This window comes from Hemiscyllium ocellatum, chromosome 32, assembly GCF_020745735.1.
Source record: "Hemiscyllium ocellatum isolate sHemOce1 chromosome 32, sHemOce1.pat.X.cur, whole genome shotgun sequence".
Lineage (NCBI taxonomy): Eukaryota > Metazoa > Chordata > Chondrichthyes > Orectolobiformes > Hemiscylliidae > Hemiscyllium > Hemiscyllium ocellatum.
Window position 1 is genome coordinate 10,146,993 of NC_083432.1, and position 23,257 is coordinate 10,170,249.

At 43.2% G+C, this 23,257-nt stretch overlaps 1 pseudogene; it reads left to right on the plus strand.

The window, feature by feature from the left end:
* The first annotated feature begins 6,931 nt into the window (after window positions 1-6,931).
* Window positions 6,932-23,257, plus strand: part of LOC132830744 (E3 ubiquitin-protein ligase MIB1-like) — a 48,307-nt pseudogene continuing 31,981 nt past the window's right edge.

Genomic DNA, 23,257 nt, shown 5'->3' on the forward strand with positions numbered 1-23,257 from the left:
GGTGAAGGCACCAATTATGGGCTATGCAGGAAAAGCTATTGACAAGTGTAAAAATTGATCAATTTGTAAAGCCAGATGAGGAAAGGTGAATAAGCTCACTCTTTCTGATCCTTCACTAATTACAACAAAGATTTGTAATTCTTCTCAACATGCAGCTAAATCAGACTTCAATTAAGATGTAGATAGATTAATTAAGATTAAATAGCCAATCACAAGGTTTATTTGAGAAAGAACATGGAGTTTTATTACTAACTACAATAAAACATAATACAATGTGACACATTAGGGGTGGCATGGTGGCACAGTGGTTAGCACTGCTGCCTCACAGTGCCAGAAACCAAGGTTCAATTCCCGACTCAGACAACTGACTGTGTGGAGTTTGCACATTCTCCCCATGTCTGCGTGGGTTTCCTCCGGGTGCTCCAGTTTCCTCCCACAGTCCAAAGATGTGCAGGCCAGGTAAATTGGCCATGCTAAATTGCCCATAGTGTTGGTAAATGTAGGGGAATGAGTGGGTTGCGCTTTGGCGTGTCGGAGTGGACTTGTTGGGCCGAAGGGCCTGTTTCCACACTGTAAGTAATCTAATATCAAGCACAGATAAACACACAGGTGTAAAGGGTAAAGAGGGGCAAGCTTCTCACCAATAGAAGGCCTAGAATGTACAGTTTAAAAGTCCCTATAGGGGTGTTAGACTTGAGCCTGAAAGCATGGTTAATTAATAGACATCTTCTATGCTCAGCAAAGGCAAAATCTGTAGATATCCTCGAGTTCTGGGAGAATGGATGTTACTCCAATTTACTTTATTATGGGGGAGAGAGAGAGAGAAAGAGAGAGACAGAGAGAGAGTTGCAGATGGTTTTCATCCCAATGTGCGAAACTTCCAGAAAAATGTAAATCAAAATTGATAGTCATGAGTTTCTTCATGGTTAACAAAGCTTCAGTGTTTCTTGATGAACTGTTAATTTTGGCTCAAGTTGTTTCTTTTTTATTTATCCATGAGACGTGGGCATCACTGGCTGGGCCAGTATTTAATACCCATTCCAACTCGCCCATGCAAAGGTGGTGGGAGCTGTCTCCTTGGGCTGCTGCAGTCCACTTGTTGTAAATTGACCCAAATGCCTTTAGGGAGTTCAAAGTTAAAAATCACACAGCACCAGGTTATAGTCCAAAAGGTTTAATTGGAAGCATACTAGATTTTGGAGCGACGCTCCTTCATCAGGTGGTAGTGGAGGGCTCAATCCAAACACACAGAATTTATAGCAAAAATTTACAGTGTGATGTAACTGAAATTATACATTGAAAAATTGATTGTCTGTTAAGCCTTTCATCTGTTGAATACAGTGATAGTTTCACTTCTTTCATCACAAAACCTTTTTTTTTATAAAGTTGCATTCTCGGGTTAGCTGTTAACAATGATGATAGCTAGACAATATGTTGAAGGTGTTGGCCCCGGTGTTCGCTGTCGATGCCATGATGTTTAGATTGATTCTAATCTAAAAAGTGAGATAATGGAGTTTTACATAAATTCGTGCAGTTTTTGAGCTAGAGTTCCACATGAACGCATGCAGTTTTTGAGCAAAGTACAAATTCATCCCACAAAACATATGTGTGCATGTGGATCTTGGTCTGTCTATGTGTGTCTCTCTGGGTTGGGGGTTGTGAGTGTGAGAAAGTGTGTGTGTGTGTGTGTGTGTGTGTGTGTGTGTGTGTGTGTGTGTGTGTGTGTGTGTGTGTGTGTGTGTATCTGTGTGCGAGTATAGTGCAATGGTGGTCACCTGTAATGTGACATGAACCCAAGGTCCCGGTTGAGGCCCTCCCTATAGGTACTGAACTTAGATATCAGCCTCTGCTCGGCCACTTTTCTCTGCTGCCTGTCCCGAAGTCCACTTTGGAGGATGGTCACCCGAAAGTCTGAGGCTGAATGTCCTGGACCATTGAAGTGTTTCCCATCTGGGAGGGAATCCTCCTGTCTGTTGATTGTTGTGCGGTGCCCATTCATCCGTTGTTTGTAGCCTTTGCTCAGTTTCCCCAATGTACCATGCCGCCGGGCATCCTATCCTGCAATGTATAAGATAGACAACGTTGGCTGAGTCACATGAGTACCTGCCATGTCCAAGGTGGGAGGTGTCCCCACGCATAATGGTGGTATCTATGTCCACATTCTGACACGTCTTGCAGAGCCTATCGTGACAGGGTGTATGGAGCTGGGCAGCTTGCTACGAACAACGATCTGTTTGAGGTTTGGCTTTTGTTTAAAGGCAAGTTGTGGAGGTGTGGGGCTCACCCTCATTGATAATGTGTTGCAGGTCACGAAGGTGTAATTACACATGGTGTAATTTTTCAGCTCCTGGGAAATACTGTTCATTACGGTTCCTGGCTGTGGCACGTCGGAACTGGCGGTCGATGAGTTGGGCATCATACCCCGTTCTTGCGAGGGCATCCCTGAGTACATCTAGGTGTCCGTTACGTTTAGATTAGATTACTTACAGTGTGGAAACAGGCCCTTCGGCCCAACAAGTCCACACCGACCTGCCGAAGCGCAACCCACCCATACCCCTACATTTACCCCTTACCTAACACTACGGGCAATTTAGCATGGCCAATTCACCTGACCCGCACATCTTTGTGACTGTGGGAGGAAACCAGAGCACCCGGAGGAAACCCACGCAGACACGGGGAGAATGTGCAAACTCCACACAGTCAGTCGCCTGAGTCGGGAATTGAACCCGGGTCTCAGGCGCTGTGAGGCAGCAGTGCTAACCACTGTGCCACCGTGCCGCCCACGTTCCTCCTCATCTGAGCAGATCTGGTGTACATGTAGGGCTTATCCATAGGGGATGGCTGTTTTAATATGTTTTGGGTGGAAGCTGGAGAAGTGTAGCATTGTGAGGTTGTCTGTGGGTTTGCAGTAGAGTGCAGTGCTGAGGTGTTCATCCTTGTTGGAGACGCATGTGTCCAAGAATGAGACAGATAGTCGAGAGTAGTCCATGGTGAGTTTGATGGTGGGATGAAACTTGTCGATGTCACTGTGTAGTTTTATCAGTGACTCCTTGCCATGGGTCCAGAGGAAGAAAATGTTGTCAATGTACCTGGTGTACAACGCTTGTTAGAGATCCTGCATAGAGAAGAAGTCTTGTTCGAACCTGTGCCTAAAAATGTTGGCATATTGGGGAGCACATTTGGTCCCCGTGGCTGTTCAGTGAGTCTGGATGAAGAACTGGTTGTCAAAGATGAAGACGTTGTGATCAAGGATAAAGTGGATGAGTTGTAGGATGGTGTTTGGAGATTGACAGTTGTTGGTGTTGAGTACTGAGACTGTTGCTGCAATGCCATCATTGTGGAGGATGCTGGTGCAGAGTGCAGAAATGACCATTGTGAAGAGAAATGTTCCTGGTTCGACTGGTCCGTGGGTATTGAGTTTCTGTAAGAAATCCATAGTGTCGCGACAGAAGCTGGAGATCCCCTGTACAATAGGTTTCAAGATGCCTTCCACATAGCCGGAGAGATTCTCACATAGGGTCCCATTGCCCAGTACGGTGGCACGTCCCGGTGTGTTGGCTTTGTGTACCTTTGGAAGGCAGTAGAAGTCGCCTACACAAGAAGTACGTGGGATGAGGGCGTGTAGGGAACTCTGAAGGACTGGATCCAAAGTCCTGATCAGTGATCAGTTTAATTCACGGTGTGTTCTTTGGTTGGATCAGCTAGTAGTTGCCTGTAGTGCTCCTGGTTGTTCACTTGTTGGTACGCTTCCTTGCAGTAATCTGTTCTATTCTGAATGACAATGGTTCCTCCTTTATCTGCTGGTTTGATGACAATGTTGTGATTGGTTTTGAGAGCCTGGATGGCATTGCGTTGTGAACGGGTGAGGTTTTGCTCTACCTTGTAGGTACGGCTGATGAATCTGGCATTTATATATTTCCTGATGGTATGAGCATAACATGTCAAGCGCAGGGCAGTGGCTCTCCGGTGGGGTCCAAGTTGACACCTTCTTTGATCGCTCCTCTACAGATCCCTGTGATGACTGTTCCAGTTCATCAGTGGGCTCATTGGGGTCACTGCTGGCACCTTGAAAGAATTCCCGGAGTCTCATTCATCTGATGAACTCCTCCATGTCTGCTGCCAGAATCAACGGGTCCATTTTGGTGGTGGGGCAGAAGTTGAGACCCCTATTCAGGACTTCAATCTCTTCCGGTCGAAGGGTGTGGTCCGATAAGTTGATAGTAGATTTACCCGCAGTGATAATGTTGTCTACTGTGGTTCCAGGGTGGCCTTTGCTATTACTGGTGAGAATGCCAAGTTTCTCCAGTTTTTTTGTTCTTGGCATGCATGTTCGTGGTGTAGTTTTGTCGCCTTGTCTGTTTGTCAATGTCGTGTAATTGTACTGATGTATCCTGGGTGCAGGCTGAGAGTACGGACTCCATTTGAATTTCAAGGTTGTGGCGCTTGCTGTAGAGTTGGTGCATGAGATGATTGAGGAGTTTACAAGAGGTGCGGTGGCAAAGTCTCTCTGCGTAGTCTGTGTTATAGGTCGACTTAAGTGGGTTTGTGATCCGTAATTCTTTTGGGATCTTTCCTGCTTGCCTGCATTCCTGTAGAAACTTGATGTCTGTGTCGATATGTGCAATCTTCTTGGAGATCCTCTCCACTTTAAGCTGGCGGTTAGTGGTGTCAATAGTATTTTACTGCTCCTCGGATGCTGCCTGAACTGCTGTGCTCTTCCAGCGCCACTAATCCAGTGTCGATAGGAGTCATGATTTGGAGATGCCGGTGTTGGACTATAGTGCAATGGTGACCAGCATTGCACTATACGCACACAGATACTCCTACACACACACACACAATCTCACACACACAATCTCACACACACACACACACACAGGCACTCCTATACACACATACACACGGACACACATACACACACACGCACAACAGACCTCCACACACACCCTTACAGACACACACACTCCCACATTCACACATGCACCCCCTCACAGACTTAAGACACTCTGCACTAACTACACACACACACACACATACACTTTCTCACACTCACAACCCCCAACCTAGACAGACAGAAACACACAGATAGACAAAGACCCACATGTACACATATATTTTGTGGGGTGAATTTGTACTTTCAGGGTTACATTGTACTTTGCTCAAAAACTGCATACATTCATGTAGAGCTCAAAACTGCATGAATTTATGTAAAACTCCATTATCTCACTTTTTAGATTAGAATCAATCTAAACATCATGGCTAAGACAGAGAATACCAGGAGCCAACACCTTCAACATATTGTCTAGCTATCATCATTGTTAACAGCTAACTGAGAACGCAACTTTTAAAAAAAAAGGTTTTGCGATTTACACATGAAAGAAGTGAAACTATCACTGTATTCTACAGATGAAAGGCTTAACAGACAATCAATTTTTCAATGTAAAATTTCAGTTACATCACACTGTAAATTTTTGCTGTAAATTCTGTGTTAGGATTGAGCCCTCCACCACCCCTGATGAAGGAGCGTCGCTCCGAAAGCTCATGTGCTTCCAACTAAACCAGTTGGATTATAACCTGGTGTTGTGTGATTTTTAAGTTTGTACACCCGAGTCCAATGACAGCATCTCCAAATCATAACTACTATCGACACCACTAACCGCCGGCTTAAAGTGGAGAGGATCTCCAAGAAGATCGCACATATTGACACAAACATCAAGTTTCTACAGGAATGCAGGCAAGCAGGAAAGATCCCAAAAGGATGACGGATCACAAACCCACTTAAGTCGACCTATAACACAGACCAAGCAGAGAGACTTTGCCACCGCACCTCTTGTAAACTCCTCAATCATCCCATGCACCAACTCTACAGCAGGCGCCACAACCTTGAAATTCAGATGGAGTCCACACTCTCAGCCTGCACTTAGGATACACCAGTACAATTATGTGACATTGCCAAACAGACAAGGCGACATAACTACACCACGAACATGCACGCCAAGAACAAAAAAACTGGAGAAACTTGGCATTCTCACCAGTAATAGCAAAGGCCACACTGGAACCACAGTAGACAACATCATCACTGTAGGTAAGTCTATTATCAACTTATTGGACCATACCCTTCGACTGGAAGAGATTAAAGTTCTGAGTAGGGGTCTCAACCTCTGCCCCACCGCCAAAATGGACCCGTTGGTTCTGCCAGCAGACACGGAGGAGTTCATCAGACGAATGAGATTCCGGAATTCTTTCAAGGTGCCAGCACCGATCCCACTGAGCCCACTGATGAACTGGAACAGTCATCACAGGGCTGTAGAGGAGCGATCAAAGAAGGTGTCAACTTGGACCCCACTGGAAGGCAGCTGCCCTGGGTTTGACATGTTATGCTCATACCATCAGGAAATATATAAATGCCAGATTCATCAGCTGTACCCACAAGGTAGAGCAAAATCTCACCCATTCACAGCGCAATGCCATCCAGGCTCTCAAAACCAATCACAACATTGTAATCAAACCAGCAGATAAAGGAGGAGCCATTGTCATTCAGAATAGAACAGATTACTGCAAGGAAGTGTACCAACAAGTGAACAACCAGGAGCACTACAGGCAACTACTAGCTGATCCAACCAAAGAACATACCCGTGAATTAAAGACACTGATCAGAACTTTGGATCCAGTCCTTCAGAGTTGCCTATGCGCCCTCATCCCACTTCTCGTGTAGGCGACTTCTACTGCCTTCCAAAGGTACACAAAGCCAACACACCGGGACGTGCCACCGTGCCGGGCAATGGGACTCTGTGTGAGAATCTCTCCGGCTATGTGGAAGGCATCTTGAAACCTATTGTACAGGGGATCTCCAGCTTCTGTCACAACACTACGGATTTCTTACAAACTCAACACACACGGACCAGTCGAACCAGGAACATTCCTCGTCACAATGGACGTTTCTGAGCTCAACACCAACATCCCCCACAATGATGGCATCACGGTAACAGTCTTAGTACTCAACACCAACAACTGCCAATCTCCAAACACCATCCTACAACTCATCCACTTTATCCTTGATCACAATGTCTTCACCTTTGACAACCAGTTCTTCATCCAGACACACGGAACAGGCATGGGGACCAAATTTGCACCCCAATGTTTATGCACAGGTTCAAACAAGACTTCTTCTCTATGCAGGATCTCCAACCAACATTGTACACCAGGTACGTTGACAACATTTTCTTCCTCTGGACCCATGGTGAGGAGTCACTGATAAAACTACACAGTACCATCAACAAGTTTCATCCCACCATCAAACTCACCATAGACTACTCTCGACTATCTGTCTCATTCTTGGACACATGCATCTTCATCAAGGATGGACACGTCAGCACTGCACTCTATTGCAAACCCACAGACAATCTCACAATACTACACTTCTCCAGCTTCCACCCAAAACATATTAAAACAACAATTCCCTATGGACAAGCCCTACGTGTACACCGGATCTGCTCAGATGAGGAGGAACGTGACGAACACCTAGATGTACTCAGGGATGCCCTCACAAGAACGGGGTACGATGCCCAACTCATCGACCGCCAGTTCCGACGTGCCACAGCAAGGAACCGTAATGACCTCCTCAGGAGACAGACATGTGCTGCAACCGACAGGGTACCCTTCGTTGTTCAGTATTTCCCAGGAGCTGAATAAGTATGCCATGTTCTTCGTGACCTGCAACACATTATCAATGAGGATGAGCCCCTCACCAAGACCTTCCCCACACCTCCATTACTTGCCTTTAAACAACTGCCAAACGTCAAGCATTGTTCGTAGCAAGCTACCCGGCTCTCAGAACAACTCCATACAACCCTGTCACAGTAAGTGCTGCAAGACATGTCAGAATGTGGACATATAAACCACCATTACGCGTGGGGACACCTCCCACCTTGTACATGGCAGGTACTCATGTGACTCAGCCAACGTTGTCTATCTTATACGTTGCAGGCAAGGATGCCCGGAGGCATGGTGCATTGGGGAAACTGAGCAAAGGCTACGACAACGGATGAATGGGCACTGCACAACAATTAACAGATAGGAGGGTTCCCTCCCAGTTGGGGAACACTTCAGCGGTCCAGGACATTCAGCCTCGGACCTTCGGGTAGCCATCCTCCAAGGTGGACGTCAGGGCAGGCAGCCGAGAAAAGTGACTGAGCAGAGGCTGATAGCTAAGTTCAGTACCTATAGGGAGGGCCTCAACCTGGACTTTGGGTTCATGTCACCTTACAGGTGACCACCATTGCACTATACACACACACAGATATTCCTACACACACAGACACACACAGACACACACACACACTCTCATACACACGCGGGCACTCCTATACACACATACACACGGTCACACATACATACAGTCGCGCACACAGGCACCCACACACACCCTTACAGACACACACACTCCCACACTCACACATGCACCCCCTCACAGACTCAAGACACTCTGCACTAACTACACACACATATACACTTTCTCACACTCACAACCCCTAACCCAGACAGACACACACAGACAGACAAAGACCCACATGCACACATATATTTTGTGGGTGAATTTGTACTTGCAGGGTTACACTGTACTTTGCCCAAAAACTGCATGCATTCATGTAGAACTCCATCATCTCACTTTTAGATTAGAATCAATCTAAACATCATGGCATAGACAGAGAATATTAGGGGCCAACGCCTTCAACATATTGTCTAGCTACCACCATTGTTAACAGCTAACCCGAGAATGCAACTTTATAAAAAAAAGGTTTTATGATTTACACATGAAGGAATTGAAACTATCACTGTATTCCAACAGATGAAAGGCTTAACTGACAATCAATTTTTCAATGTATAGTTTCAGTTACATCACACTATAAATTTTTGCTATAAATTCTGTGTGTTTGGATTGAGCCCTCCACTACCACCTGATGAAGGAGTGTCGCTCCGAATGCTAGTGTGCTTCCAACTAAACCTGTTGGACTATAACCTGGTGTTGTGTGAGTTTTAACTTTGTACCACCCAGTCCAACACCGGCATCTCCAAATCATGCCATTAGGGAGGGAATTCTAGAATTTTCACCCAGCAAAGTGAAGGAAAAATAATATATTTCTAAGTCAGGATGATGAGTGGCTTGGAGGGGAGGTGTCAAGAGGTGGTGTTTCCTTATATCCGCTGCCCCTTGTCTTTCTAGATGGAAGTGGTCATGGATTTGGAAGGTACTATCTAAGAAGTCTTGAAGAAGTTCTGCAGTGCAGCTTGTAGATGATGCACACTGCTATTACTAAGTGATGGTAATGGAGGGAGTGGATGCTTGTGGATGTGCTGCTTTGTTCTGAAAGGTGCTAAGCTTCTTGAGTGTTGTTAGAGCATCACGCATCCAGGGGCAAGTGTGGAATATTCCTTCACATTCCTGACTTGTGCTTTGTAGGTAGTGGACAGGCTTCAAGCAGTCAGAGGTGCAAGATTCCTAGGGTCTGACTTGCTGTTGTAGTCACTGTTTTATATGGTGACTCCAGTTCAGTTTCTGGTTAATGGCAACTCCAGGATTTAGTTGTGGAGAATTCAGTGATAGTAACGCCATTGAACTTCAAGGACTGCTGGTTAGATTCTCTGTTGTTAGCAATGATATTGCCTGGTAATTGTATTCCTCAAATATTACTTGCCATTTGTCAGCCCAAGCCTGAATATTGTCCAAATCTTGTTACATTTGAACATGGAATATTTCAGTATCTGAGTAGTTGCAAATGGTGCTGAATATTGTGGAATCATCAGTGAATATTTTGACTTCTGACCTTATGATGGAGTGCAGGTCATTGTTGAAACAATTGAGGATGGTTAAGCCCAGGACACGACCCTGTGGAACTCCTGCAGAGATGGAGCTGTGAAGTATGACCCCAGAAATCACAATCTTCCTTTATGCCAAGATTTGGAGGAGCTAGTATTTGATTGGAGTGGTTCAACCACCTGATGATAAAACAGCACTTATAAAGCTTTATGCCAATTATGACTTCAAGGAGCATAGATTTCCATTGGCTCCAGTTTTGCTCAGGCTCCTTGTTGAATGTAGCCTTGATGTCAAGGGCTATCACAGTCACCTCACACCTGCAGTTCAGTTATTTTTACCATGTTTAAACTAAGGTTGTAATGATGTCAGGAACTGAGTGGCCCTGACAAAGCTCAAACTGGGCATCGCTGAGCAGGTTATGACACCATCCATCATTTTACTGATGATTGAGAGTAAACTGATGAGGAAGTAATCTGTCAGCTTTGATTTGTCCTATTTGTAGTTTAAAGGACATACTGAGCAATTTTCGACATTGTCGAGTAGATGCCAGTGTTGTAATTGTGCTGGAGCAACTTGGCTAGGGGAGCAGCAAGTTCTGGAGCACAAGTCTTTGCCAGAATGTTGTCAGGGCCTAAAGCCTGTGCAATATCCAGTGGCTCAACCTGTTTCTTGATATCATGTGGAGTGAATCAAATTGGCTGAAAACTGACATCTGTAATGTTGGGGACCATTGGAGGAAGCCAAGTTGGATCAACCACTCGGCACTTCTGGTTGAAGGTTGTTGTGAATCTTTTAAGCCTTATCTTTTGCACTGATGCATCTTCTTTTGCATCATCGAGGATGAGGATTATTATTCCAGTGAAATTTTACTACATCATAGAGTCACCTTGTTTAATTTATATTGGTTTCATAAGCTTGGCTCAGCCTGGTCAGATGACCACTGCTGCCAATTTAAGGCAGTGCTTGCTTTGTTTACAAAAAAAACTAGAATGATCAGTGACTATAATCAGGTGATGCAATTTTAAAATTAAGAGTTCATATTTTATGGCTATCATTACAGAATGTTCAGAATAATGGTCAAGAAGTGAGATTTATGGACTGTCGAAGGAAGTAAAATACTGTGTGAACTCAGTGAGATCTCCTCATGGGTCTGCTCCTCGGCCTGGCCAAGCTGGCAATAAACAGATCCTAGCCATGGAGGGGGTCATCTCCGCCGACTGCCTGCCCCTCTTTCATGGTTATGTTTGTGCCTGGATATCCCTGGAGAGGGAGTACACGTTGTCCACTAACACTCTTAATGTCTTCAGGGAGAAGTGGGAACCACAGGAGTGGAGCGCTTTATTTCCCCCTACAACTCTATTTTGGTTTACACTCCTCCCTCTCTCTCTACTACCCACCGCCCCCTCACTTTTGATGGTTTACATTGCCCATAATGGGCATTGCATGTAAATACTGGTGGTTATTAGAGTCATAGAGATGCACAGGAAGGAAACAGGTCCAACTCGTCTATGCCACCCAGATATCCTAACCTAATCTAGTCCCATTTTCCAGCACTTGGCCCATATCTCTCTGAACTCTTCCTATTTATGTATCCATCCTGATGCCTTTTAAATGCAGTAATTGTACCAGCCTCCACCACTTCTTCTGGCAGCTCATTCCAATCATGCACCAACATTCTGGCAAAGACCTGTGCTCCAGAATTTGTTGCTCGTCTAGCCAACCTGTTCCAGCATAGTTACATCTACTCGACAATGTTGAAAATTGCTCAGGTACATCCTGTAAACCACAAGTAGGACAAATTGCCCCTTAGATTCCTTTTAAATCTTTCCCCTCTCACCCTAAATCTACATCCTTTGGTTGTTAATTTTTTAAAAACTGCAAAATGAAGCCCTGATGATTTTGATGAATTTGGTGATAGGAAGGTTCATTCAGTTGTGCATGATAATACTCTTCTGGGAAAGGAAATACAGTTTATAAAGAGATTCTTGACTGTAAGTTGTCTGACCGTGAGGAGTCCAGATTACCTGTCTGTCCAGATTGTATTAAGTGACAGCGTTTGCTTTATTTATTGAAAGGGTTGCTGATGTTTTGGTTTGAGGGCCAGATAGAAAGTTTGTTGGGAACGAACAAGACTCACGGTTGGTGTGTTGGCTCCCAGGTGCCAGCGTCGATGATGTCTTGGATCATTTCTTTGGGATCCTGAAGAGATAGGGTGATCAGCCCCACGTCATGGTCCATGTAGATACCAATGACATAGGTAGAAAGAGGGATAGGGATGTAAGGCAGGATGTCAGAGAGCTAGGGTGGAAGCTGAGAACTAGAACAAACAGTTATTATCTCTGGTTTGTTACCCATGCCAAGTGATAACGAGGCAAGGAATAGGGAGAGATATCAGCTGAACACATGGCTGCAAGGATGGTGCAGGACGGAGGGTTGCAGGTGCTTGGATAATTGGGGCTCATTCTGGGGAAGGCGGGACCTGTACAAACAGAACGGTCTTCACTTGAACCAAAGGGGTTTTATCCTGGGTGGGATATTTGCTGGTGCTATTTGAGTGGGTTTAAACTAGCTCAGCAGGGGGATGGGAACCTAAGGTATTGTTGCAGTGCACAGGAGGATGACAGCAGGGAGCACAGTGACAGGATTTCAGGGTCACAGGAATGTGCTGGCAGAGAGCAAGCTGGTTTGAAGTGTGTCTACTTCAACACCTTGTAAAAGGTTGAAAGAGCATTTTGATGGCCTGAAGCTGAAAGGAGTCCAAACAGGAGACTAATACCAATAAAGTTTCACTCTGTAAATAAGTACATTCAAAGTAAAGAGGACTGTGATGAGGATCTTTTACCTTCCTTTCTTTTCAAACAGTCAGGTCTGATAAACAAAACTAAACATTCTGTTTTGATCTGCAGGATTGGCACGAATTCAAGTCCCATCAGCTGATAACTAGTACTTCCCGGTCACGGAGCAAACATCTGTCAGTGTCTAGCTGACACCCCGCCTCTTGCAGATGTGGTGGATATATTTCAGCTTCAGGCCATCAAAATGCTCTTTCAACCTTTTACAAGGCCTCATTTCCAAGGAGCAATAACATTTCAGAAAGTGAATTAGAAATAAAGTTCTATTTGTTTTCCTTTCACAACTTCATTTCAATGATACAAGATGAATATAAATATTGATGTTTCTTGAAACCTGTTTTGTTTTACAAGATTGCTTTGAAGTCTGTAATGAATTATTGACAAAAGAAAGCTTCTCCAGAGTCAAGAAAGATTTGTTTCAGAAGATATTACTGAACCTATTCAATTACCAGAAACATGCTTCATGCTGGTTAGAAATATGAGTCAAGTATTTTAATCATGAACTTGTTTAATACTGCTTGAGGGCAGGTGGGATTTGAAATCATGTCTTCTGGGTGAAAGGTAGGGACACTACTCCTGCACCACAAAGTCCTTGCGGCAGCTAAGTGTTCAGTCACCAGCCCGGAGCATTGTAATCAGAGTTCCAGGTTGTCCAGCCAAAGTCAAGTGCTGTCTTGCATCTGTCAGTCCCATCTTACACATGCTGCTCCATTTAGTCCAAAGATTGCACAACCCTGTGAGCCTATTCTCTGGCTGTGGATCGCTTTGGCCTACCCCTGTGTTGCCTCAACTCAGGCTGCAGTAATTTGGACCAATCCCCATATTGTTTTCATTATCACCGATTTGCTGTTCACATCCTTGCTCTTACAGTCAGTGTATGTATGTGAGTTTGCTTTTCTCATATACAGTGTGTATGGGTGTGCATGAGTGTCTTTTTGTCTTTGTTTGTCTCTGTGTCTGTCTCTGCTTGTAGCTGTGTTGTAGTATCTCTGCATCTCTTTGACTGTCTCTGAGTTCTTTACTTTTAAAACACTGGGCTGGTCCAGGTTTGTTTATGTACTTGTGCTTTATGGAAAGGTCCACAGTTGCAGAGCTTGGATCAGTGCTATACTCATTGTACATTCACTTAAAGACATCTGACGTGGTGTTTACCTCTGGACTGGAAGCTTTGGGATCACGTCCTACTCCAAACTAGATGGACATGAAAGATCTGTTATCACATGACCAACCAATTGATCATCAGTCTGTGAACATTTCCAATACAGCCACAGCAGGCAGTAAGAGTATGAGCCAAAATGGTGTGAAACCCCACCCCAACATCCTCCCACATTAATGATCTGACACCAAATGTGAGCAAAGGTTATCTTCTTTCTTAGGGACCCCAACAGACTCACTTTCCTCACCTTCCCACTGGCTATATTTAAGCCAAATGCGTAGATCATCAAAACAACAGGTAGTCAATGCCAACACATGAGGGTAAAGCTTCCCAGAGTGCTGGATACCGAAGCTCACCAACTGATCAGGTTCATTTTGATGGGTTTGCTCAGGTGTGTTGTGGAAAGTACTGAAGGGTTGAACCTTCAGGTTGAACAGGTATGTGGCAAAACTTTGGTGATACAGGCCAACCATCTGGGAATATAGAATTGCAATAGAGTGAAAGCAGGTCATTCATCCCACACCAACCCTTTGAAGAGCATCTTGCTAAACACACCCCATTCCTGTATTTCCTATGGCAACCTGCACGTCCCTTGACACGATGAACAATTTAGCATGGCAAATCCATTTAACCTGCACATCTTTGGACTGTGGGAAGAAATTGCACCACCCAGAGGAAACCCACACAGACATGCCGAGAATGTGCAATCTCCATACAGAGAGTTGCCCAAGGGTGGAATCGAACCAGGTCCCTGGTACTATGAGATAGCAGTGTTAATCACTGAACTATCATGCTGTCCAAGCATAGCAAGGCATCACTGTCACCCACAGGAAGACAATCTGGGGGGCAAGTTAAAGAAATCCCAGCCCCTGATCGCAGGTTCACTGGTGTGGCACTCCAGATTTATAGCGTTGAAAAAATTACCCCTCTTCCAGATGCTGGACACCCCATTAATATAAATGTTCACAGATAGTAGTCACGGCCTGCCTGAATCCTGAAAAGGAAAGTTATAGATTTCTTGCCTGATGTGTTGATGGAGATAAGTCAATTAGAGCAGCATGTCTTTCTTGAGGGAAATCATCAATTTTGAGCAACATTAACAATATCCACATTAATTTCCTGTTGAGTCTGGTATCCTCCTGGTTGCGCTGGATGGCAGGAAATGATGACTAGAATAACAGAGTGGTAGTCTCCAAATATTTTTATCGTTCTCTCAAAGCCACATCTTCAGTCCTGAAAGTAGATTTCTTTTATTTTTCCCAACCCCACCCAGCTCCATGGACTTTTTCTGCTCCACCCATCTCAAAGTATTTTTTTCTCTCATCTCAAAGCTGTAAAGTTGCTGAGCTGATTCTGGCATTTTCTTATTCCCTGGAAATGTTGGTTCCAGCCATGGCTTCTTCTCCAAAGCTTTGCGGTGCCCACATGCTGTTTATGTCAGCTCCCTAATGCAGCTCCCTTTCCAAACCACAGTTTTTGACTGAAAGTTCACATAGATTGTGTCATGGCAGGGCTTTTGACAATTTGATACATCAGAAGAAATCAGCGGCATCATGGGTTAAACTGGAGAGACAGCAGCTGCCAGACTTTTTCAGACTTTAAGTGGAAGCCTTTCAGGCAGCATCAAGGCCTAGAAAAATAAGTTAGAGATCCTCAAAAGGAAAAGGCCCAAATTGACAGGAGAGGAGACAGACACTATGTCTGGGCCTAATCTTGTGAGGCAATAGTAGGCTTGGCTGCCTGCTAGACAATCATAGAGGTCTACAATACTGTAAAATACCCTTCAACCCATCAAGTCTGCACCAGTAAAGACAATCACCTAACTATTCTAATCCAATTTTCTAACACTTGTGTTATGACACAGCGGTGAACGCCTCTGTTAATTAAACCAAACACCCAGAAAAGCTCAATTCACCTTGTAATCTTTTAAAATATGATTAACAGAGAACTCCTAAATTCCACTATTTCAAGATAAAACATCAATTTATTTTTTAACTCTAAAAGTGAACATTAAACAACAACTATTCACAATTATAAGCTCCCCTTCCTCTTAACTGCTTCCAACTCAATAACAATATGCTGTTCCAATAAGACACTTATTAAAATTACATCAACTTAATTTCAAAACCACACAGCCGCTGTCATCTTCGGCGTCTGTCTTTTTCTGACTAAAGATCTCCCTGGGTCGTTTTCTTTCTTTTTACTGCAAATATGTTTCATATGAAAAGATACCTTTTGGAGAGAAGGTTTCCTAATTTCTTGGGTCTCTCTCAATGGCAGTTGCTCTCTCTAATTTTCAAAGTACCTGCATTTTTATATCCCCAACATTGGATCATCTCATTTGTTCAATTGTGGCAAAACAGTAAATTCAAACTCGATTAGGTTTTAAAATCCTGGGGCATAATTTAAACTGATTTGTTAAATTTGAAATGTTGTCAAAACAGCAATCAAAACTCAGGTATCCATTTCACAGCCAAGTGTAACATATTTTCCAGTACACTCTGGGACTGCCATCAAGTCACATAACTTGTAATGCTTGTAATCTCTCAGTTCAGGACAGCATTTACACTCTCTTAAAGGTACAGTACACGCCTTCAAATTCATAACACTTTGCACATAGTATTGTATGGCCTGGCATTGCAAGTGCACATCTAAATATTTCTATAATGTGATCCAATTAGACTTCACCCCATGTAGGATATATGCAGGCTTTGGAGACATTACAGGAAGGGTTTACCAGGCTGTTACCTGTTTTAGGGGGTAAATAACTATGAGGAAAGATGGGACAAATTGATTCGTTTTCACTTGAATGTTGAAGGATGAGGGATGATCTGATAGAAGTTTACAAAGTTATGAGAGGTAAGGATAGAATGGATGGTCTTTTACCAAGGGCAGAAATGCCACTTAACAGGGGACATAGGTTTCAGGCAAAAGGGGTAATTTTAAAGGAAATATGAGAAACAGGTTATTTAAGCAGAAGGCAGCAAGTTCCTAGAATGAGATGCCGGAGGGTGTGGTACATTCAGATATTAGTGCAGTTTAAGAGGAATCTTGACAGATAGTCAGGGCTTATGCCCAAAATATTGATTCTCCTGTTCCTCGGATGCTGTCTGACCTGCTGTGCTTTAACCAGCAACACATTTTCAGACCAGATTAATGGCCCCATTTGGTGAGATGGGGGGCAGGCGAGGGTTGATGGTTGATGGGCTGTTAATCTGGGGACCCTGGTTCAAATCCTGCCACGTAGATGGTTAGACTTGAATTCAGTTTTTTAAAAAATCTGCAATGATGACCATAAATCTATTGTTGATTGTCAGGAAAACCACATCTGTTTCACTAATGTCATTTAAGGAAGGAAGCTGCCATTTTCACCTGAACTGACCAACACGTGACTCCAGACCCACAGCAATATGGTTGACTCTTAATTGACCTCTAGGAGAAAGTGAGGACTGCAGATGCTGGAGTACCAGAGTTGAAAAATGTGGTGCTGGAAAAACACAGCAGGCTTTATGTCCGAAACGTTGATTCTCCTGCTCCTCGGATGCTGCCTGGCCTGCTGTGTTTTTCCAGCACCACATTTTTCAACTCTTAATTGACCACTGTGCAGTTAGTGATAAGTCATAAATGCTGGTCTAGCCAGTGATCTCCTCATCCTGTGAGTGAATAAAAAACCCCATTTAAAAATCAATAGAACTGCAGATGCTGTAAATCAGAAACAAAAATAGAAGTTGCTGGAAAAACTCAGAAGGTCTCTCAGCATCTGTGGAGAGAAATCAAAATTAACATTTCAGGTCGAGTGACTCTTGAAGTGTCACTCGACCTGAAACATTAATTTTGATTTCTCTACACAGATGCTGTTAAACCTGCTGAGCTTCTCCAAAAAAAATGCTCTTATCCTCACTTCAGCTGAACTGGCACTGCAGAAACCAAAGCTCCCACTGAGAATGAACAAGAGATTTCTGCAGGCTCACAAAGGGAATTTACAAAGTATTACAAATGATTTAAAGCAGAGGCAAGCACTGTGGTCCAACAAGCCCATATGCCACACAAGCCTCCATTCACCCCTCTTCATCCCACCCTAACTTTCTAGTCCTTACTCCCACATGTTTCCTGAAGAAGGGCTCATACTCGAAACGTCGATTCTCCTGCTCCTTGGATGCTGCCTGGCCTGCTGCGCTTTTCCAGCAACACATTTTCAGCTCCCACGTTTGTCTTGCTTCCCCTTAATTGTACTAATAACATTCATTTCAAAACAATTTGTGGTTGAGTTCTACACTGTATTCAAGATTTTCTTGACTTACTTTTTGAATTTATGTTTAACATTTATTTCTGGTCTGAAACATCTACTCTACATCTGTCCTCTCAAATCCTCTCATGATCTTAAAGACCTCTATTATTCAACCTGCCGTTTCTCCTTTCCTGGAAGAAAGAGCCTCAGCTTGTTCTGGCATCATTCCAGTCAATCATTTCTGCACATCCTCTAATTCCCCTGTGTCTTGTTATATGATATAAAGATCCAGACCTATTCAGAGCTTCCCAGTTGCAGTCTGAAGAAGATTCTACATAGCATTATTAAAGTGTCACTGTGTTTTATCCTATCCCTCTTATAATGAAGAACAGAGCAACCTAGGGGTTCAGGTATATAATTTGTTGAAATTTGCATTACATGTAGACAGAGTGCTTAGGAAGATGTTTAGCATGCTTGCAATCATTGCCCAGACCTTTGAATATTGAAGTTCAGGCTGAGGTTGTACTGGATGTTGGTACTCGTCTGGAGTACTGTGCACAGTTCTGGTCACCCTTTTATACGAAGAATATTAGTAAGCTGGAGAGGGTTAGAAGAGATTTAGAGTACGATAAAAAGTTGGCGCAACATCGAGGGCTTGTACTATGCCGAACTGTTCTATGTTCAATGTTCTATGAATATTGTTACATTATTTAATAGAGATTTAGATAAGTACATGAAAGAGAAATGTTTGGAGGGGTATAGGTCAAGTCAGACAGGTGGGACAAGTTTAGTTTGGAATTATGGTCAGCATGGACTTGCTGGACCGACATGTCTGTTCCAGTGTTATGTGACTCTTTGTTTGTTTATTTACAATCTTGTTAAATTGTATTATTAATTTTAGTGATGGATATACTGTCAATGTGGGCCTATCCCACATTGTGGAAAATTGCTCAGGAGCAATATGTTCTTCCCACAAGGAGTAGGTCAAACCCAACCTGGCCAATTGGCATCCCATCATTTTCTTCAATGATTTATTTGTTCATGGATTGTGCACTTTGCTGGATAGATTAGCATTTTTTGCCTGTTGCTTGTTGCTCCAAGAAGGTTGTGGCGAGCTGTCTTCTTCAAACTTCAGTGCTTTTGAGAGATGAAGTCTACTTTCTATTAACAGGAAAATGATAGAATATTTCACTGACAATGCCACCAAGTAGCATTTACACAGCAATAGCCTACTCAGTTTGAATTATGCTAAGCCCAGTCAATTTTGTATCTAATTACAGCCTTGATCCAAGCATTGGAAAAAATTCCAAAGATTTAAGGTAAGAATCATTGTCTTTGATGTTAAGACAGTTTCTGACCGAGTTAGGTATTAAACAGTCCTAGAAAAACTGATGTTATTGAGAAACCTTACACTGCTGGAGTCATATCTGAGGAAGATGATTGTCAGAATAGAGTACGTTGATGAACATCGAGCTGAGCACCAGCCACAACCCCTCTGACACTAACACAGTCTCTATTCGCATTTAGCAAGATCTGGCCAACATTCAGGCTGGGGCTAATAAGTAATGTTGCTCTGGTGCCACATAAGTTCCAAGCATTGATCACTTCCGACAAGAGAGAATCAAGCCATATCCTCTTGACATTTAATGGTGTTACCATCACTAAATACCCTCTTTAAAAACATCCTGTGTGTTACCCTTGAACAGAAATTAACTTGGCCAGCTATACAAACCCCATGGTTGACTTGTGCCAATGTTGCTGTTACCTTGGGTATACTATACTACTTCCATGGACTATAATAATATCATAACTATAATGCCTGCATCCTTCTGTCCCAGTGGATTCTGCCAGCCATGTGATCTGCCTTAGGTATCTGTACTAAGCTCTTGAAGCTGCTCTACTTGGTTAGACTGTTCCTACACTGAGTCTGCCATACCCCTGTCATTACCTTATCCAAGTGTAACATGTGTCTGAGTGCCAAATATAAATAAACACTTGTAAAGTGTTTATTTATATTTTAACACAAAGGACTGATTATATCTCTCCAGTACAGTTCTTCTATTCCTCTGTCTTTATCCCCTCAATAGCATGTGAGCACTAATATCAGTGTTACATCATCATACACATCATTGTCATTGACATATTCCTTTCCATTGTACTTCAACAGCTGCAAGAGCAGGTTAGAAGCTAGGAATACTGTGGTGAGTAATTCATCTCCTGACTCCCCAAAGCCTGTCTAATATCTACAGGGCAAGTATCAGAAGTGTATGAAATACTCTCCACTTCCATGGATGGGTACAGTTCGAATAGAAAGAAGCTTAAAACCATCCAGGACAAAGCAGTCTGCTTCATTCACATAACATTCATAAACATTTATTCCCTTAACTACCAAAGCAAAGGTGTGTTCCATCTACAGGATGCACTTCAGCACCCCATCCAGAGGTCCTTGGACAGCACTTTCCAAAACCATGACCACCACCATCTAGAAGGAAAAGTGCAGCAAATAGATGGGAACCCCTTGCAGGTTACCCTCCAAGCCACACATCGTCCTGTCTTGGAAATCCATAGAATCCCTACAGTGTGGAAACAGACCATTCTGCCCCACAAATCCACACCAACCCTCTGAAGAATATTCCACCCAGACCCATCCACAGTAACCTTACATTTTCCATGGTCAATCCACCAAACCTATACATCCCTGAACACTGTGGGCAATTTAGCGTGGCCAATCTAGCTAACGTGTACATCTTTGGATTGTGGGATGAAACTGGAGCACCCAGTGAAAACCCACACATTCATGGGCAGAATGTGAAACTCCACATAGACAGCTGCCCAAGGGTAAAAGTGAACCCGGGTGCCTGGTGCTGTAGGGTAGCTGTGCTGACCACTGAGCCAACATGTTGCCGTCCCTTAAGTCACTGGGTCAAAATCCCGGAACAGTCTCCCCAACATCACTATCAGTCTCCCTGCATTAACTGGCTGCAGTGGTTCAAGAAGACAGCTTGATACCACTTTCAAAAGGGCAATTAGAGAAGGAGACTAAATGCTGGTGGAACCAGCAACAAGATATCCCATGGGTGAAAAAAAAGGTTGTTGAATCATTTGTAACAAAATAAGAATTTACATTTACAAAGACCTTACAGTGTCCTCCATGCTTTAGTCAATTGCATTTTTGAAAGTGGGGCTGCATAGTAGCTCAGTGGTTAGCACTACTGCTTCACAGCACCAGAGTACCAGGCTCGATTCCAACCTTAGGTGACTGTCTGTGTGGAGTTTGTACATTCTCCCTTTGTCTACATGAGTTTCCTCCGGGTGCTCCTGTTTCCTCCCACAGTCTAAAGATGTGCAGATCAGGTGAATTGGCCATGTTAAATTGCCCCATTGTGTTCAGTCAATTAGTCAGAGGGAAATGGGTCTGAGTGGGTTACTCTTCAGACAGTTGGTGTGGAGTGGTTGGGCCGAAGGGCACTGTTGGGAATCTAATCTAATTTGTTGTTAATGAGGCAGGAAATGTATCCATATGGAGATTTCATAACTAGCAAAAACGTCAATTCCCTACAGCCTACAGAATGAGATACACCTTCAGATTTAATGGCTTTTTGTAAAAATATATTGAAACTCAATGCACCCAACTACCTACCATTTATAAATAGTTTGTTATTGATTAGATGAAAGTGATTTCAGTCAATATGCTGTCAGTACACTTTCACAAATAATTGGGTAAGTTGTTTCACAAAAAAGCTTCAAGCATGTGGTTAAAAAAAAAGTGCAGCCATATGTTCCAAACGTTACTTGACGAATAGGGAACAGAGTAACCACTGAATGGAAAATGGTGCGCCCTGGCAGTCACTGCACAGTCCAATACTGGTTTCAATCCATCACTAAAGTGGATTTGCCAAAGGTAAGATTATGAAAAATGTATTGAGGGTTATTAGGCGAATTAATTGAAAAGAAATCATTTACAACTTACTAGAATGGCCAGACACTTGAATACAGTTACAAATATGCTGTAATAAATCTGGAGGCTGGAAGTAGAGGGAGGAAGGCACTCAAAGTAAAGATGTTGAAGGATATGGATGACTCCGTATGGGGGTGACTGTGATGCAGTGGTAATGCCACTGGACTAGTAATCCCAAGGCCTAGGGGAACTTGGCAGCTAGTGGAATGTAAATACAATAAATAAAATCTGAAATGAAAAGCTAGTTTTGTAATGGTGATACCCAATGCCCCAAAAAAGCCAATGATAGTTGTCAAAACCTGTCTGCATCACTATTGACCTGAAGGAAATCTCCCATCTTTACCTGGTCTGATCCACATGACTTCCTGAAGAAGGGTTAAACCTGAAATGTCGATTTCTCCACCTCCTGATGCTGCTTGGCCTGCTGTGTTCTTCCAGCCTCCAGCCTCCTGCTTTTCTACATTGCATTCCAGCAATTTCAGTCTTCGTGTAAATTTTAGTTCTTTGCTACATGTAAATTTTAGTTCCCTTCTGCATTGGCCTAGCTAGAAACTGAGTTCAATTAAAAGTTGGCAGTGAAATAACTCATGGATGCTGGTATCCCATCACCAAGTCATTCTTTATTTACATTTGGAAAGTCCTTGACACTGATCCAGCTCCCTCAGAACCAACACTCAGAGTGAACAGAACCTCTGACACCCCTGTATATATCAGTCGACCATGGCTCCCTGGCTGGATCAGGTTATCAGCCCCAATCAAGAAACTCATATTCGATGAGTTCTTCCTGGCTGACCTCATCCTAAACACTACAGACTGAAAATGCTGGTCTAATTTCCAGTGACAAGCCCATCCCATTTGTGAATAAATTAAAAAGAATGCAGAGAATAAACTTAGACATGTAAGATCATAATAAAGACTTTGTGTTGGGGGGTTTATACTGTGGAAATTAGAATACAAAAATAAAGAAATGATGATGAATTTATGCTAAACAGCAACTAAGTTACAGTTAGGATACTTTTCACAACTGTGTTTGTCAAGTTATAGAAAGTATAATAAAAACAAAGAGCAATATTGCCACTGTTTGGGAACACTTCAGGTTCTTGAGACTGCTTCAAGTGGATTTGAGAAAGATAAGAAGGAATACAACAAAACCCTTTTTTAAAATAATGGAAGATTTCAACAGAGTCAATAAATTTTTAAAAATCTCTGGTGTGGGACTCTGTGACAAGGAGTCATTAATTTAAAA